General features: G+C 34.4%; 1 pseudogene; it reads right to left on the bottom strand.

The window, feature by feature from the left end:
* Positions 1-13,322, bottom strand: part of LOC103076962 (NADH-ubiquinone oxidoreductase chain 5-like) — a 36,832-nt pseudogene extending 23,510 nt beyond the window's left edge.
* Positions 13,323-19,164: the final 5,842 nt, after the last annotated feature.

Here is a 19,164-nt window from a genome sequence, read left to right on the forward strand (position 1 = left end):
GTGGGCACCCTTGTCTTGTTCTAATTTTAGAGGAAATGCTTTCAGCTTTTCACTGTTGAGTATGTTAGCTGTGAGTTTGTCACATATGGCCTTTATTTTGTTAAGGTATGTTCCTTTTATATCCACTTTGTTAAGCGTTTTTACCATAAATGGATGTTGGTTGTCAAAAGATTTTTCTGCATTTATTGAGATGATCATATGATTTTAATTCTTCAACTTGTTAATGTGATATATCACATGAATTGATTTGCATATATTGAAGCATCCTTGAATCCCTGGGATAAATCCCACTTGATCATGGTGTATGGTCCTTTTAATGTATTGCTTAATTTGGTTTGCTAATATTTTGTTGAGGATTTTTGCATTAAGTTCATCTGGGATATTGGTCTGTAATTTGTGTGTGTGTGTGTGTGTGTGATATCGTTGTCTGGTTTTAGCATCAGGATGATGCTCGCCTCATAGAATGAGTTCAGAAGTGTTCCTTCTTCTGCATTTTTTTGGAATTGTTTGAGAAGGATGGGTGTTAACTCTTCTTTAAATGTTTGGTAGAAACCATCTGGTCCTGGAATTTTGTTTGTGGGGATTTTTTAAATTACTAATTCCATTTCATTACTGGCAATTGGTCTGTTCATATTTTCTATTTCTTTCTGATTCAGTCTTTGGAGATTATACATTTCTGGGAATTTGTCCTTTTCTTCTAGGTTGTCTACTTTATTGGCAAGTAATTATTCATAGTAATCTCTTAATGATCCCTTGTATTTCTGTGGTATTGGTTGTAACCTCTTCTTTTTCATTTCTGACTTTTTTGATTTGGGCCTTTTTTTTTTTTTCTTGATGAGTCAGGCTAAATGTTATCACTTTTCTTTATCTTTTCAAAGAAATGGCTCTTACTTTCATTGAGCTTTTGCAATTTTTGTTTGTTTCTATTTTGTTTATTTCTGTTCTAATTTTTATGATTTCTTTCCTTCTAATTTTGGGTTTTGTTTGTTCTTCTTTTTCTGCTTCATTTAGGTGGAAGGTTAGATTGTTTATGTGATATTTTTCTTGTTTCCTGAAGTAGGTTCGTATCACTATAAACTTTTCTCTTAGAACTGCTTTTGCTCTATCCCATAGATTTTGGATCATTGTGTTTTCATTTTTATTTGTTTCTGGGTACTTTATTAATTTCTTCTTTGATTTCTTCAGTGATCCATTGGTTGTTTAGTAGCATATTGTTTAGCCTCCATGCGTTAGGCTCTAAGTAGTAGAATTACATAATGACATCACAAACTGTTATAAATATGGCATGTTTTCTGTACCTATTGTTATTGCATTATACTTTCTTTTGTCCTGTTAAAAGATAAACTGAGGGATATTAAACACTTTAAGAGTTTATTTGAGCAAAAATAGACTCAAATCAAGCAGTGCCAAACCTGAAGTGGTCAGGAGCACTCCACTGACAGGAGCTTACGGTAGAGACTTTCATAAAAAGAGGCAGAAGCAAAGCAAGGAAATTATTTGATAGGCTATGGCTTAAGTTGGTACAGTATTTGGGAAAGCCTCCTTGGCTGTTTGAAATTGGTTTTGTTAAGTTTCTACTTCTTAACCTTGAGGCATTAAAGGCTTATGTTTTGATTTGCTTATGTAGACTACTAAGATATTAGAACCACCTCAGTCTAATGGCCTCCTTAATTAATTTAACAGCCCCAATTAATACTTTTAATTTGAATTGAACTTTACCTATTTTAATTATGATTGCAAACTTGTCAGTTTGCAATTGCCTAAAACATCTTCATCCATCCCCTTATTTACATGTTGTTACTAGGATTTAGATGTTTCTAATAGAACCTATGCAGCTGAATTTTGTTTAATTATCACAATCATAAAGCCTGAATCTTTTAATAGGAAAATCAATACCTTTAAAAACATCATTAATTGATAATGTTGTTTTGCATTCTTCTCTATTATTGTGTTTTTACTACTTACATTACTTTTTTTGTTGTCGCTTCTTAATTGCCTGTACCTTTATGTTTTTTTTTTAATTATACCTAATTCTCTTCATTCCCTTTCCTTTCTGATCCATTAACTTGGAAGTTCCACAATTCTTTTTGGTGCCACCAGTGTTTATCTTCAGATTTAACCTGAATGCCTTACAAGACAGCATTTAAGGCAAAAGTTTATATGCTAACACCACTGGTGAGTGCAATCCCAGGGACACAAAATTTTTAAAAAAAGGAATGAGGCAGGGAAGGAAGGAATACATGGCCGAGCTGGCCACAGTTCCTTGAAGAGTGATAGAAGGGAGGATGTATCTTATCCTGAATTTTATTGTCAAAATTTGTTCTATGAGGTGTCAACTCACCAGCAGTCCTAAGATGTACATATTTGAAAGCTGTACAGGCCTCAAGATGGGGGCTGAAGGCAGGCAGCCTGGATGCAAGGCAAGACACTGTGACCAGATATAGGAGGTGCACAGAGCTACTAGTGCAGTGGTCCCTCCTCCTCAGTCCCCAGTCTCCAGTACTCTCATCCCATCAGTATGTAACAGCAGCAGCAGCAAACTGGCTTTACCAACTTAAGCCATTGTCAAGACTGCTTTGGCAGGAAAACAAGGCAGGTGCACAAACCTGCAGTGGTACTGAAACAAATTGTTACATTTCCCATCCTAAACTAAACCATAGTACTTCACCAGTTTCACATTTAAATTAATAATAACTGTGAACCCAACACAACAATGACTAACTTCCTCAATTTCCTCTCCTATGTTAACAAAATCTTTAGAATGTTTTCTTTTTCCCTTCTCCTCACCACACTCCTCCTCCAACTCAAGAATTTTTAGAGGAGCAAAATTTTTTCCCAATGTCTCTTTGGTTTACCTAATCCTTGTATTACAAATTCCAAGCCACATAATTATCATATATTTATATGTAACTACATAATCCTAATATTAATATATATAATCCTAATAGCAATACTAATTTATGATTTTAATTAATGTCCTAATATTAATTTTAAAATTTTCTTCCTACTTCTACATTTTCTATATTGTTCTGCTTCAAATTTCATTTCTTTGAGGCACTTTCTCAAGTACTTTCCTCAAATTGGGTATATGACAGTATACTCTGTGTTTGTGCTGTTTCCTTTATACTGTCTGCACCTCAGTGAGATTTTTCAAATGAAGAGTCCACTTGATTTTGATGGAATTGTTTGTTTTTTTATTGTTTCTCTCCGTTCTTATTCTCCTTTTAGAACTTCAGATATTCACACATGAGTTCTTTGGATCTAGCTTCTGAACCAGAGCTCCCAATGTCTTTCATTTCTTTTTCACAGCATCAGTGGCCAATGGAGTAGGCTGCACATGGTAGCAGCCTGGGCACCCTGGCTACCAGAGGCCTTCACAGCTTGTGGGGAATCAATATTTCAGCACACATGTACCCCATCAGCTGCTCAACAATATGAAAAAAACCCAACAGTTGGAAAATTCTGCTCTAGGGTTCTTTACTCATGATTTTCATATTTCATGTTTCTTTCACATTGGTGACATTTCTTCCTTAACAGTGATCATAGTCTTTTTTGTTTGTTTATATAGTGACTTCTTTTACTTTGGAAATCATACTTTCTGATTCCTGAAGGATTTTGGATGAAGAGTTAATTATAAGTGCCTCTCTTGGAACATTATTAATATTTTTCTGGAAATTCTCATCTCTCTCATAATCAGTTCTGCCTCAGCATATTCCAATTGTCTACGTTTTTGGCTAGATGTTTATCCCTCTAGTTACTTTGATAATGATTGATACTTTTCTTTTGATTGTTTGCAATCAAAAGATTGTTTGCAATTTGGTGTTCCCACAGTACTCATTCAGGTTGGACTGTTGGATTCCCTCAGGCCCTGGCAAACCAGAAATGGAGGGAGTCACATGCTTTTGTTCTAGTTGGTCAGGCAAGCTGTGAGCTCTCTTCTCAGCAACAGAAAGATCTCTCCTACCTCTCAATCCTTCCATTTGCAGTCAGCACACAGTCAGCCCTCTTCCAGTCACACGGAGCATTTCACTCTAGAGTGTATTCCCACTGCACATCTCCTAAGTCCTGGAGGGACAAGTAGGCCTTTCTTATGACCATGTGCAGCAGGGTGCATGCAAACATCCATAGCCCCTTGAAAAGAGCTTAAAATACACTCATTTCACCTCAACTTTTATCTCTGATGCCAGTCGTCAGTTTAACTTTTTCCAATGTTACTTCCTCTCCGGAGCTTTGCCATATTATAGTGTTTTATTTCAAGAATTCTTGTCCCAAGTAGCCAGTAATTTCTCCCCCACATAGAGATGATGGACAGATTCTTTCTATAATTTCAAGACCTCAAAAGGGTGTCTACATGTAAATAAATGATTAAATTAAATTGAGAAATATATAATACAAACCTGCATAAGAAACAGAGGAGTAGCTAATCTTTCTGAGGATGGGCCAGAGAAATCTCTATTAATAAGATGGAATTTGAACTGTGTTTTGAAGAATAATTAGGATTTTTGAAAATACATTTAAATGATACCTATATTATCATTAATTACTATTAATGATAATATTAAATGATATCATATTTTGGGTGACAGGAAACCATCAAATGTAGTTATCAACTTTGTAACAAATGATGTGCGAAATAATACCTGTCTTAGTTAAGCTATATTCTGTTTAACAATATACTTTAAAAAGTTACTGCATTTCGATTCGTTGACTAATACAGTAAATAATTCTACAGTAAGTAATCAGTCACTATACAGCTGAATTAATTCATAATTATTATATTTCTCTCTAGGTATATGGAAATTTTTATAGCAGTCTGAGATATTGCAAATTTCCTCCTCCATATTTCTATACAGTCCATACAATGATAATGAAATAAATTATAATAATAAATGTACCACTAGGAATCCTTTCATACTTAAACGCTGACCAATAGTAAGGATTATGGGTTGTCTCTATTATTTTTAGGCTGTTTTGATATTTCTCTAAATATATTTCAATATATTTTAATTGTTTGGCCTTGCGTACATTAACTGGGCAAAATTATCCTTACACTAAATAGATCAATATACAAATAATACAGGGGCTTCCCTGGTGGCACAGTGGTTAAGAATCTGCCTGCCAATGCAGGGAACATGGGTTCGAGCCCTGGTCCAGAAAGATCCCACATGCCACGGAGCAACTAAGCCCACGTGTCACAACTGCTGAAGCCCGCGTACCTAGAGCCTGCGCTCTGCAATAAGAGAAGCCACTGCAGTGAGAAGCCTACACACCGCAACAAAGAGTAGCCCCTGTTAGCCGCAACTAGAGAAAGCCTGCAAGCAGCAATGAAGACCCAACACAGCCAAAAATGAATAAAAATAAATAAATAATACATTAAATTCACACAGCATATTTAATTGGTAGTTTATCCTCCTCTCCTCCTATCATTTGGTGCTGATACGTTGCTCATTCTGGAAATGTGGAAGTATTCCTCCAAACGAAACAGTTGATTATATTCCCTCTTTAATACGAGTATAGTTATGAATAAATGGAATAACCATAGTAAATAAGAATGGGGAATGACAATGGTGGCATAAGGTGACCTGATTTTGTATATGTTTATGCAACTATAAAGTCTAGGATGTAGTTTCTTGGTTATTTTCATTATTACAGACTAGACAGGGGAGAAATTATCTTTAGTGTGCTGTTTCAGGGCATGAATCACACTTTACAAGCCATTCTTATCAGACTATAATGTAAACTAATCTTCTAATAAGACACTGTGTCCTTCCACATAGTTCAGTGAAGTGCATAGTAGTTTGAGCATTAATAGAAAATGATTATCTTTTCCTGAGGTGACCTTTTAACTTAGACAAAAGTCCAAGTTCATCTGTATGTTTTACTGATATGTCTCTTAATGTTGTTTTCAAGGCGTAGAGTAATACACAGGCATTATTGAGCCAGATTTCCACTATAAAATAACAAGAAACAATCTTCACAGTATAAGTAGTTTTTGACTGCATAGAGAGCTAATGTGAACGACTAGGGGTGAGGTAGTATCTATCTCACCCAGAACACTTGTCTATGCTATATAACTACAATAAATAAGACTTTATACTTCCTCTTGTTTTCTATTTTTTAAAGGTGAGTCCTTTGTGGTCCCTTGAAAATGATGACACTACCCCTCAGTATATGTGACAAGGAAAATAACTTATACTCATATATTTTAATCTCATCCTCCATGCTTTCATATAATCCAATTTGCTATAGGTCATAGAGCTCTTATTTGCAGGAAATGTAGTTTGAGTCAATACACATACACATACACACACACACACACACACACACTTACATGCCATTCAAACTCAGCTATATATAGTAACAGAAAATAGGATATCTAAACAGCATTTAGGGAACATAAAAATTAATTTCTAAATAACACTGGAATTCACCGTAAATGAGTTTTCTAAAGTGCTTGATATAGTTTATTCTCTTAAATATGCAACATGTTTAAGATTTTATGTGAATTACTACTATTATGTAAAACCCATTTTCTTAAGTATAGGAACTTGTGCCCAGACCCTTTCTGTTTCACTACAAATTCCTAACTAAGAGTGCCTAAGTGATCCTCAATGAATTATTTTGTTCTGTTGTATCACAATATGAATTAGATAACTTTATCTGTTGAAATCCTGATTTCCACTATCAGGAACACAGAGAAGAGCATGAGGGGAAGAAAATGACAATAACATGTTGTTAAATAACTACATAACACACTCATAAAAACAATTTATAGTGGCCAATTAACTGTTTACAGCTCTTTAACTTTAGACGGGTTTTCCCCTCATAAGCCTTTTTATTAGATTAAAGAAAAGAATTCTCATTCTTGCTTATTGACCTCTGTCTGCATGCCCCAGAGTAACGTGGTTGGACTCCTGAATATAGATCAGAGTTGAAACTGATTGGTGCCTAACAATGACAAACCTACTTCAAATCCATTTAATTGGTAGAGGCTTTAGTTAAATATATCTAACTTATTATAAATATTAAAAATTAGATTATTTTACTAAAATAGCACAGGCATTTTTATTTCTAAAATGCTGATTCTCACATACAGTTATGAAATACTTTAACAGGCTTAGATGATTCACTCTGCATACATTTGTTCATTTTAGGCAACATCGAAGCCCTATTATGGCTGTTCAGAGCTTCTCCCTTAACATGCTATAGTTGTTTGAAAAACTCAAGCCAAAAGAAAAAAGACTCTCTCTGCACAATCTATGCCAATGAAGCTTTGATAATCAGGCCAATCACCTAATTACAAGTTTGTATTTCTATTCCCACTGAGATGTGCCAATTAAAAGGATTCGACTTTAATTCCAAACAACATATTAATCCTAATTACCTGATGCGTGCACTGCCTGTTTTGAATTTTTAACCCTTTGTGTGTGTGTGTGTGTGTGTGTGTGTGTTTGTGTGTAGTAAATTACAAAGTATATCTATAACCTCAGCTATAGACCATGGTTTCAACAATGAAGCTGGTTCCAAGTTTTCAAAACAAGCTTGTATTGCTATCCAAGTAACTTGAATTAAAAAATGTAACAGCCAGAATCACTGGTCTTGAAGGAATTACTTAACTTGTTGTCTTATTCTCTCATGTTAAAAAGCATACATAAAACTCTGCTTCAGTTCATGATTGCCATCATTGCCTGAAGTAAATTAATTCATTTGGAATACTAACAAGGTGATTCATGTGCTTATTAACTACATTCATTTTCAGCATATTGCAAATTAATTCCATTACTACAAAACTACTTATTTCTGTGTTTTAGTTGCATGGTAAGAACTGATTGCCAAGTCAAAGTCTAATGAACAGCTATAAGAAATCTAACTATTATATTTCTGAGGTAGTACTTAAAGAAGAATTCCTAGCTTTTCGATTCTCCATTGATTCCATGGTTTGGTGACTTTTCCCTTCAGCTTAGAGATCAGAAAATGACAATGCTGAAGAAGGAAAAATGGTCAGTGAAAGGAGAAGATAGATTTCAAAGACATTAATGTCTCTTGGACACCTAGAGTTAAAGTGTAGAAAGAACTTGACTATAGGGCAGAGAAGAATAAAGCCCCTAAACAAATTAAATAATGGTTCTAGGATGTGTGAGTTGGTGACAATTGTAGAAATCAGAGCTCATATTCAGAAGCTAGTTTAAAAGAAATATAAGGGGGAAAAAAAAGAAAGAGTAAAACTGCATCCTTTCTTCTTCAAGCTATAAACTCGAAGAAAAGGAATTTAAAAATTGAAGCAGCTACTTTCAAATGTGATTAATGTCCAGGATGTAATTAAATTTTACTCCTTTAAGGCAGTTACCTTTTTTATCCTGAAAATTCCCATATTTCAAAATGTATTAGATATATTTCGGTATCATCTTACAAAATGTTTGAATCCAAGTTATAATTTAAAATAAATAGAGCTAAAAAAAAGGAAAAGGGAACTAGAAATTGAATAAATGTAAACACTGATCTTCAAATTAGAACCAGAAAGCATGAATAATACTTTGACAAGAAATATAACACAGGGAACCAGATTCAGAAAAGGAAAAAAAAAAAAAAAAAAACTGCCTCTTACCAACACAGATTCTCCCTCTAACCAAGATATTTTGAAGAAACTTAAGTCCTTCTGTGTTCTAAAGAAAAATACAGCACAGAAAAACAGTAACTCTATTTCCCAATGTAGAAAGCCTCAAGACCAGGTTTGCTACACTTACTCATCCTTACTTAGTATGAAAGACTTGGCTTTAGACATCTCAGTACCAGAACACTATAGATAAAAGACTTGTAAAGGAAGTTCAGAGAAGCGTAACAGAAATGATTAAGGGAATATAGGTTTTGACTTATGAAAGATGATTAAAGAATCGAAGTCTCTATAACTGTGCAAAAGGATGACTAACAGGTAAGATGATAAAAGCCTATAAATATCTGAAAGGTATAAGAAGAGAGAGGATAAAGAATTATTGAGCATTTCACTGAGGAGACTATTAAGGTATGAGATGAACAAATGGACTGAGTTAAAATGAGAAAATCTGGGCCAAATATCATAAAGAAGTAACTCTTCAAATGTGTAATACTTCCTAGACTCCAGAGAGAATGGTGAGTTTACTACTTATGAGGTGTTTTTCTGCTCGTCTCGCCCCTGCTCTATATATGCACACTAATATCAACACATACATATGCTAAGAAGAAACACGTAAGAGAGGCTTATTCATAATTTGAATAAAAGCAGCACAGGATTTTTTCATTTAAAATTTTGATGTTTCTTTTATCTCCAGTTTCACAGATGGTTATGTTTACCTCACAATATGTAAGAATTACAAATTTGTGCCGAATAAATTCTGTGTTAGACTATGATGCTGGATGAAGAATAATACTAAGAAACACACAAAATCATAGAATTTCTGAGCTTAAAGGGAAGGAACATCTATTGCTAAACAATCAGCATCCTGACAAATGACTGTCAAGCCTCTGCATGAACCTTTTCCACAATCAGAAATTTTCAAACCCTGAGACTGCCTATGTCATATACAGATTTCTCTGTTACACAGGTCCTTCATTTTGTGAGCTCTGTTTCTGTCTTACTATACTTTATAATTATAGATCCTAACTCCACTAATTCCACTGTTAAAGTTGTACAAAAATGTATTTGAAGGCAGCTACCATAACACACATAGACACTCAGATAAAACCTATATCCTTCAATTATTTTTCATGTCACATTATTTCAACACATCCTTCTATCTCATCTTTATCACCTGTGTTCTTCTACTTGAAGTATCTCCTGAAGTTTAATACCTAGAGCTAACCAAATACTATGAACTTATAGGCAAAAATAAAGATGAGCATCACTATCAATTCATATAAATTATTTCTATTTACTTTACTAGGAGAATATGGCAACATAAGGCTTAGGCTGTCCACTTCCAATGAGATGATTAGTATAAATTACAAAGAGATGAAACAAAAGTGTGAGATGCTCTTTGACTTTAAATATAGTTATATGACATGAGGATTTTGCATTTTTCTACTTTATAAAATTTCTATAAATGACAGAGGATGCCCTCCTTTCAAATGGAAAAGCTGAAGCTGCAATTGGGGATCATCTCTGTTTATTACCTTAGGAAGGCAGGCAACTGATAAATGGATTTGGGGAAGACTGAAGAAATTTTCTGTGATCTAATCCTTTTTTTCTACATTACCTAAAATGGTGGGCAGGAGGTGGCACTCTCCTCTGCTTGTGAATGTATACATGAAACAGTCTAAAGAAACTGACAACTTAAAGCTGATGAAATTGTGAATAATACCTTATTGTGTAAGTTACCTTAAATTTCAACAATCATATTGATAAACGTTTTTATTGGTACATATTTCTTAGTGTTCTGCATCTTTCTTTTACTACTCTTTAATTAATTGAGGACTTAGCAAAAAATAATTAACTTAAATGCCCCACAGTGAGGTAGTTAATGGCTGCCTAAAATATCTATATTTTTGCATAAATTATGGCACTGGTATTTATTCCTTTTTTTTCAATACAAATAGAAGGCCTTATACTTATTTCTGTTAAATTTTATTTAATCAAATTCAGTTTACTCCTTCTCTCTCTACAGTATTTCTGGATTCTGCCTCTAATACTAACAAAACGTTATCATCTTGAGATATATTCTAACAAAATTTTGTTACACAAAATTTGTTACACAAAATTTTTTAAATCTTCAAATTATTCAGAGAAAATAAAGAGTAAGAGAGTCATGATGAATCGTTACACAACTGGAGACACTTTTTCCCAAGTATAAGATCTATCAGGAAATTTTGGATATCATTACCAATAGCTGATGGTCATTAATCAATTATTAATCCATCTGATTTTCCTAACATCTATCACATATCAGGATTATCTACCTAACCATATAAGATCTCATGAGATAACTCATGAAATGAATAGAAGAAATAGTCACACAGTGTTATTCATTATTTGGATAAATATTTTAAATATTAACACTAGTAACCTTATACAATAAATCAGATTTTAATCAGCATATTTGTTATAAACAGAGATCCATAGTTTATACAATATATTTATATATACACAGGTCTGTAGTTATAGTAAACATATACAGATCCATAGTTATAAATGTTATATTCTACATGCTCACAAAATTTAAACATTTAACCTGATATATAAGTATTAAATTTAGAGCTATAAAATATTCAATTTTCTCATAATAACATGCATTAAGCAATTGCTGTTGCATAATATAGATTAAGAGCATAGAGTTCAGATCAGGTGTTAAGAATCCTTGTTCTGACTGTCACAATTAGTACTGTAGAATGAGTCATTGATTATCCTTGGTCTCAGTTTATTCATTGAAACAATGAGAAAACTTCATTAGGTCATTTCTAAATTCTCATCCTTTCCATATATTCTATGAGAGCTAACTTATTTAAAGTAGTTATTTACATTCTTCTGAAAAAGACTGTTTTGAAAAATATAGCATCATTGATACTCAATGTTTTTAATATAAATACTGCCATTTTGAAATGTTATTGTTTGTTTTGCTCAAATGCATTACCATTTGTCTTGTAGTATTTGTTTAATTGAATATGGTGAAATTTTAAGTGGCTTCATTTATTATCATTCCTTGAAACTTGAATAATTTATTTTTATATCCATCATGGTTTTTTATTTTTTGTCTTTTTTTTTTCTGCAATGGACTTTGTAATACTCAAACTTTAAATTCCTTTGGCTTGAGAAAATGATATTTATCAAGTATTGAATTGTGTTATTCCACCAATACCATCTCAATTGCAAAAATGTCACACCATCTTGGCATCCTAAATGAAATGAGATATATTTGCTTTTGCTGAAATCTGTCTCCAAGTAAATGACCTAGAAAAACGCATGAAAATGTGGAATGGTATATGCAACATAATCATGAATCTTCCCCTGTCTAATCAGCTGTATAGGCTTTGGAGAAATGCGAACTGACACTGGCTGATTCTTACTCACCCCCATGAAGACTCTTTCCTGCCACAGCATTTTGATGTTATTCATCATTGTGCTTATTTGGTAGGCAGCTTAGTTTTTAAGAAATACCATAGGGCTTCCCTAGTGACACAGTGGTTGAGAGTCTGCCTGCCGATGCAGGGGACACGGGTTCGTGCCCCGGTCCAGGAAGATCCCACATGCCGCGGAGTGGCTGGGCCCGTGAGCCATGGCCGCTAAGCCTGCGTGTCCGGAGCCTGTGCTCCACAACGGGAGAGGCCACAACAGTGAGAGGCCCGCATACCGCAAAAAAAAAATAAGAGAATACCATAATGACCTTTGAAAAAAATATATAAAGTTTCAACCTAAACTGCTTGCTTACATTCTCCCTATTCTTCTCTACCTTATCAACATAACCTTTAAACCATGTCCTTAAACAATATTGAGAAAGTGGATACTACGCCACCTATTTGTTACATTCTGAGTGACCATCATGCCCAACTAAAAACCTGTATGTTGAGTGACATCAGAAAGATGCCAGAATAGAAAGTCCCCCATTGATATCCTCTCTCAGCAACAATAATTTGACAGCTTATCCACAGACAAAGTGACTTTGTGGGAGCTTTTGGATCCAGGGAGGAGACTGTGAAACCCAGTGGAGCCTAAGACTGAGGAGGACCTTTTGAGAAGGCAGGCCCATGCCCAGGTGACAGGATCACCAACTGTGGTTCCAGATACAGACCAGGAAACAGCTCTGTCCCCCTGTAGAATCAGTTATAGCCCTGTTTGGTCTTGGTCCTGCCACCAGCACCATCTGCCAGGAACCCTCCAAGAGTCACATTCACCCCTGCCACAGGTAACAAGCCCAAGCCTTCCAACCTTGGTCCCATTGGTAGACCTTGAAGTGGCCTGAAGCCTGGCTCCAGCCACTCTTGGCCACCAGTCATAATCTTATATTCACCCAGGAATCAGTCAGCAGACACACCTGTCCATGCTGAGGCAGGCTCTCTGACCTCAGTCCAACTGCCAATCCTGAAGCAGCCCTGTAACTTGGCTCCTCTCAACTGCAGACAGAGAATACTCCTGCACACCCAGGGACCTTCCTGGAGACACAGCCATCTGAACCCCAGAGGTAAGCCCACCAAACTATGGAACTTTAAGTAGCCCTGTAACCCAACTCCAGACCCTCACTGCTGCAGTCACACAGCAATCCTGCCTACCCAGGGATCCACTGGGAGTCATGCTGATCTGTTCCCCAAGAGGTAGACCTGCTGACCTCAGTCTCTACAGTGGATGCTGAAGGAACCATGGATGTTTCCAGCCATGGTCCAGGACCAATTCTATCCACCCAGGGACCTGCCCAGTGACTTGTCAGGAGCCATCCCAGAGACGTGTAGGGAGCCACAGCCATCCACACAAGCCCACTATCTGCAGACCCTGAAATGGGCACTTGCACTAATGCCTGCCCTACTGGAAGACTCTAAAGTGGACCTAGCAGCAACCGTGAGATTTGGCTCCAATCCTGCTCAACTGTAATCATAGCGACAATACAGAGACAGCCCAGGGACCTAACAGGAGATCTTCACCTGCTAAAACCAGTCTGTAAAGACCAGAAGAAGTGTTTGCTCCTTCAAATACACAGACACCGACACAAGGCGACACAGATCACAAAGAATGAGACAAACAAGACACCAATAAAGGAAATTATAAAACTCCAGTAAATGACCCCAAAGAAATGGAGATCTACAAGTTGTCTGATGAAGAATTCAGAATAATCATCTTAAAGAAGCTCAAAGAGATGCCATAATCCAGATGTATAAGTAAACAAAGTCAAGAAAACAATGAATGAAAAAAAAAGAGAATTTGGTCTTCCCTGGTGGCACAGTGGTTGAGAATCTGCATGTCAATGCAGGGGACACGGGTTCGAGCACTGGTGTGGGAAGATCTCACATGCTGTGGAGCAACTGGGCCCGTGAGCCACAACTATTGAGCCTGCGCGTCTGGAGCCTGTGCTCCGCAACAAGAGAGGCCGAGATGGTGAGAGGCCCGTGCACCGTGATGAAGAGTGGCCCCCGCTTGCCGCAACTAGAGAAAGCCCTTGCACAGAAATGAAGACCCAACACAGCCAAAAATAAATAAATAAATAAATTTATTTTTTTTTAAATGAGAATTTTAATGAAGAAATAGAACAATAAAAAAAGAATCAAACAGAAATTCTGTAGCTTAAGAATACAATAACAAAACTGAAAATTTTAATAGAGAGCTTCAAAAGCTCACTCAGTCCTATAGAAGAAATAATAGATGAACTCAAAGACAAGCCATTTGAAATTAGCTAGTTATAGGAACAACAACAACAAAAAGAAAGAAAAAGAGTGAAGAAAGCATACTTATGACATACTATCAAAAGGGCAAATTTATACATATTATGGGAATCTGAGAACTAGAAAAGAGAGAAAATGATAGAAAGCATATTTAAAGAAATAATGGCTGAAAACTTCCCAAATCTTAGGAGAGATGTGGACATGAAGCTACATGAAGCTCAAAGACCAAGAAAGAGTAACCCAAAGAAGATTATGCCAAGGCACATTATAACCAAATTGTCAAAGATCAAAAAAAGGAAAAGGAATTTTGAAAGCAGTAAGAGAAAAGAGACTCATTACATACAAGGACTGAGCCCCACTGACCCCAAGGAAATCAGATTTCTCAGCAGAAACCTTGCAGAACAGGAGGGAGTAAGATGATATATTCAAAGTGCTCACAGAAAAATAAAATGCTGACCAAGAATACTATATCTGGTAAAGGCAAAGATGTCCTTCAGAAATATTCCCCAATACAAAAGCTGAGGGAGTTCATCACCACTAGACCTGCCTTACAAGAAATCCCAAAGGAAGATCTTCAAGTTTAAACAAAAGGACACTAAAGTAACAACATGAAAACATATGAAATTAAAAAACTCAAAGTAAACATATAGTCAAATCCTGAATAGTCTAGTACTGTGATGGTGGTATATTAATCATTTTGACTTTATCATAAAAGTTAATAGACAAAAGTATTAAAAGCAAATATGGCTACACTAATTTGCTAATGGACACAAAATATAAAAAGATCTAAAATGTGACATCAGTAGAAAAAAAGGTGTGCTGGGGAGAGTAAATGTGCAGGTTTTTGCTTGTTTTGTTTCTGCAACTGAAGTTAAGGTGTTATCAGCTTAAAACAGACTGTTATAACTATAAGATGTCTTATGTAAACCTCATGGTAACCACAAAGAAGAAACCTCTAGTAGACACACAAAAGCGAAGAAGAAAGAAATCAAATCATGCCACTATTAAAAAATCAGCAGATCACAAAGAAATATGCTAAGAGAGGAAGGGAGAAATAAAGGAATGCCAAAACAGCTAGAAAGCAATTAACAAAGTGGCGATAGGAGTCTTTATCTACCAATAATTACACTAAATGTAAATAGATTAAATTCTCCTATCTAAGGACACAAAGTGGTGGAACAGTTAAAACAAACAGGATCTAACAATATGCTACCTACAAGAGACTCACTTTAACTTTAAGAACACACATAGGCTGAAAAAGAAGGGAAGGTAAAAGATATTTTGCTAATTGTAACCAAAATAGAGCAGGAGGCAATACTTTTATCAGACACAATAGATTTTCAGTCAAAATCAGTCACAGGAAACAAAAAAGGTCTATATTCAATGACAGATGGGTCAATTCATCAATAGGATACAATAATTGTAAATATATATACACTCAACATTGGAGCACTTAAATATACAAAGCAAACATTAATAGAACTGAAGAAATAGATAGCAATACAATAATACAACAGGACTTTATTACCCCTCTTTCATCAATGTCTAGACCATCCAGACAGAAAATCAATAAACAGCAGACATGAATAACACTATAGAATAAATGACCCTAATAGACATGTACAGAACAATCCACCCAACAGAATTAGAAAACTCATTCTTCTCAAATACACATGGAACATTCTCCAGCATAGATCATATGTTGGGCCACTAAACAAGTCTTAACAATTTTTAAAAGATGGAAATCATACCAATTATCCTTTCCTTCCACAATGGTATGAAATTAGAAATCAATAACTGGAGGGAAAATGGAAAACTTACATGTATGTGAAAATTAACACACTTCTAAACAACCAAAGAAAAAATCAAAAGGGAAATCAAAAGGTATCTTGAGACAAACGAAAATGGAAATAAAACATACTAAAACTCATGGGACGCAGCAAAAGCAGTTCTAAGAGGGAAGTTTACAGCAATAATCACCTACATTAAGAAAAAAGAAAGACTCAAACAACCTAACATTATACCTCAAGGAAATATAAAAAGAAAAACAAATGCAGCCCAAAATTAGTATAAGAAAACAAATAATAAAGATAAAAGCAAAAAAATGAAATAGAGATTAGAAAGACAATAGAAAAGATCAATAAAAATAAAAGATGCTTATTTGAAAAGATAAACAAAACTGACAAACTTTTATCTAGACTAAGAAAAAATAAGAAGGAACTCAAATAAAATTATAAATGAAAGATGAGACATTGTAACTGTTACAAAAAAAAATAGAAAGGATCATAAGAAATTACTATGAATAATTATACACCAACAAATTGGATAAACAATAAGAAATGGATAAATTCCTAGAAACATACAACCTACCAAGACTGAATCATAAAAAAGACAGAAAATTAAAGCACACTAATAAAAAGTTAGGAGACTGAAGCAGTAAACAAAAACTTCTTCAAAGAAAAGCCCAGAACCAGATGGCTTCATAGGTGAATTCTACCAAACATTTAAAACTGAATTAATGTCAATTCTTCTCAGATTCTTCCAAGAAACTGAAGAGAGGGAACACTTCCAAACTTATTTTATGAGATCAACATCATCTTGATAACAAAGGAAGTAAAAGAACATTAGAAAAGAAAATTACAGTCCAATATTCCCAATAAAATACAAGCCAACCTTATTCAACAGACATTAAAAGAATGATCCACCACGATAAAGTAGGATTTATCACTGGAATGCAAAAACAGTAAGATAGTTCAACATATGCAAATCAATAAACGTGATTCAACATATTAAAATAATGAAGGATAAAAACCATATGATCATCTCAATAGACAGAAAAAGTATTCAACAAAATTCAGCATAATTTTCTGACAAAAACTGTCAACAAACTTGATATAGAAGGAGTGAATGTCAACATAATAAAGTCCATATATGACAAGAACATCATATGACAGCTAACATCACATTCAATGGTGAAAAGCTGAAAGCTTTTTCTCTAAGATCAGGGACAAGAGTGCCCATTTTTAACACTTCTATAATTTTCAACTTTGTCTCTATTCTTTTCAAAATAGTACTGTGGTTCCTAGCCTGAGAAATTAAGAAAGAAAGAGAAATAATTGGCATCCATATCACAAAAGAAGTTAAATTGTCTCTCTTCGTAGATCCCATGATCTACATAGAGATCTATATAGAGAAAACCCTAAAGACCAAACAACTCTGAGAACTAATTAAAAAATTCAGTGATGTTACAGGATACAAAATTAATATACAAATGTCAGGTGCATTTCTATATACAAACAACAAACTATCTGAAATGAAATTAAGAAAACAATCCCATTTACAATAGTATGAAAAAGAATGAAATAGTTAGGACTACATTAAACCAAGGAGGTAAAAGATCTGCACACTTAAAACTATCAGACACTGATAAAATAAACCGAGGCAGACACAAATAAAATGAGGAAGACATAAATGGAAAATATCCTACGTTTGTGGTTTGCAAGAATTAATATTTTTAAACTTGCCAAATTATGCAAAGTGATCTACAGATTCAATGCAATCCCTATCAAATTTACCATAACATTTTTCACAGAAATAGAAATAATATCATAAAACTTTCATGAAACCACAAATAGACAAATGGACCACACACAGCCAAAGCAATCTTGAGAAAGAAAAACAAAGCTGGAGGAATTACACTTTCTGATTTCAAATTATATTACAAAGCTCTATTAATCAAAACACTATGGCACTGGCATAAAAACAAACACATAGACTGATGGAACAGAGAGCCCAGAAATAAACCCACACATTTATATTCAACTAATCTTTGACAAGGTCACCAAGAAAAATACAAAAACGATAGTCTCTTCAATAAATGGTGTTGGTAATTTGGATAACTACATGCAAAAGAACGAATTTGGACTCTATTTTATGCCATATATAAAATTTAATTTGAAATGGATTAAAAACCTAAATGTAAGATCCAAAATCCTAAGACTCCTAGAAAAAAATCATAGGGAAAAAAATATCTCCTTTCTATTGGTCTTGGAAATGATTGTTGGATATGACACCAAAAGCACAGGTAACAAAAACAAAAGTAAATAAGTGGGACTACATCAAACTAAATAGTTTCTGTATAGCAAAAGAAACAATCAACAAAATGAAAAGGAAACCTACAGAATGAGAGGAAATATTTGCAAATCATATATCTTATAAGAGGTTAATATCCAAAATGTGTAAGGAACTCATATAACTCAATAGCAAGAAAACAAATAACCTGATTGAAAATGGTCAACAGACCTGAACAGACCAAAGAAGACATACAGATGGACAACAGATACATGAAAAGGTGTTCAACATCATTAATCATCTAGGAAATGCAAATCAAACCCACAATCAAAATCACCTCACATCTATTGGGATAAGTAGTATTAAAAAGACAAGAGATAGCAAGTGTTGGCAAGTGTACAGAAAAAAGGGAACTCTTATACTGTTTGTGGGAATGTAAACTGGTATAGCCACTATGAAAAACAATGTGGAGAATCCTCAAAAAATAAAAAAATAGAACTATAATATTATCCAGAAATTCTACTTCTGGATTATCCAAAGTAAATGAAATCAATATCTCAAGGAAATACATGCAATCCCATGTTCACTGAAGAATTATTCACAAGAGCCAAAATATGGAAACAAACTAAGTGCTCATTGACAGATAAATGGATAAAGAAAACATTATGTATTTGCAATATATGTATATGTCATATATTCATTGTATATTGTATATATTATATTTTATGTATAATATATAATTAAATAATATTCAGCCAT

Source organism: Lipotes vexillifer, unplaced genomic scaffold (assembly GCF_000442215.2).
Source record: "Lipotes vexillifer unplaced genomic scaffold, Lipotes_vexillifer_v1.1 scaffold510, whole genome shotgun sequence".
Lineage (NCBI taxonomy): Eukaryota > Metazoa > Chordata > Mammalia > Artiodactyla > Lipotidae > Lipotes > Lipotes vexillifer.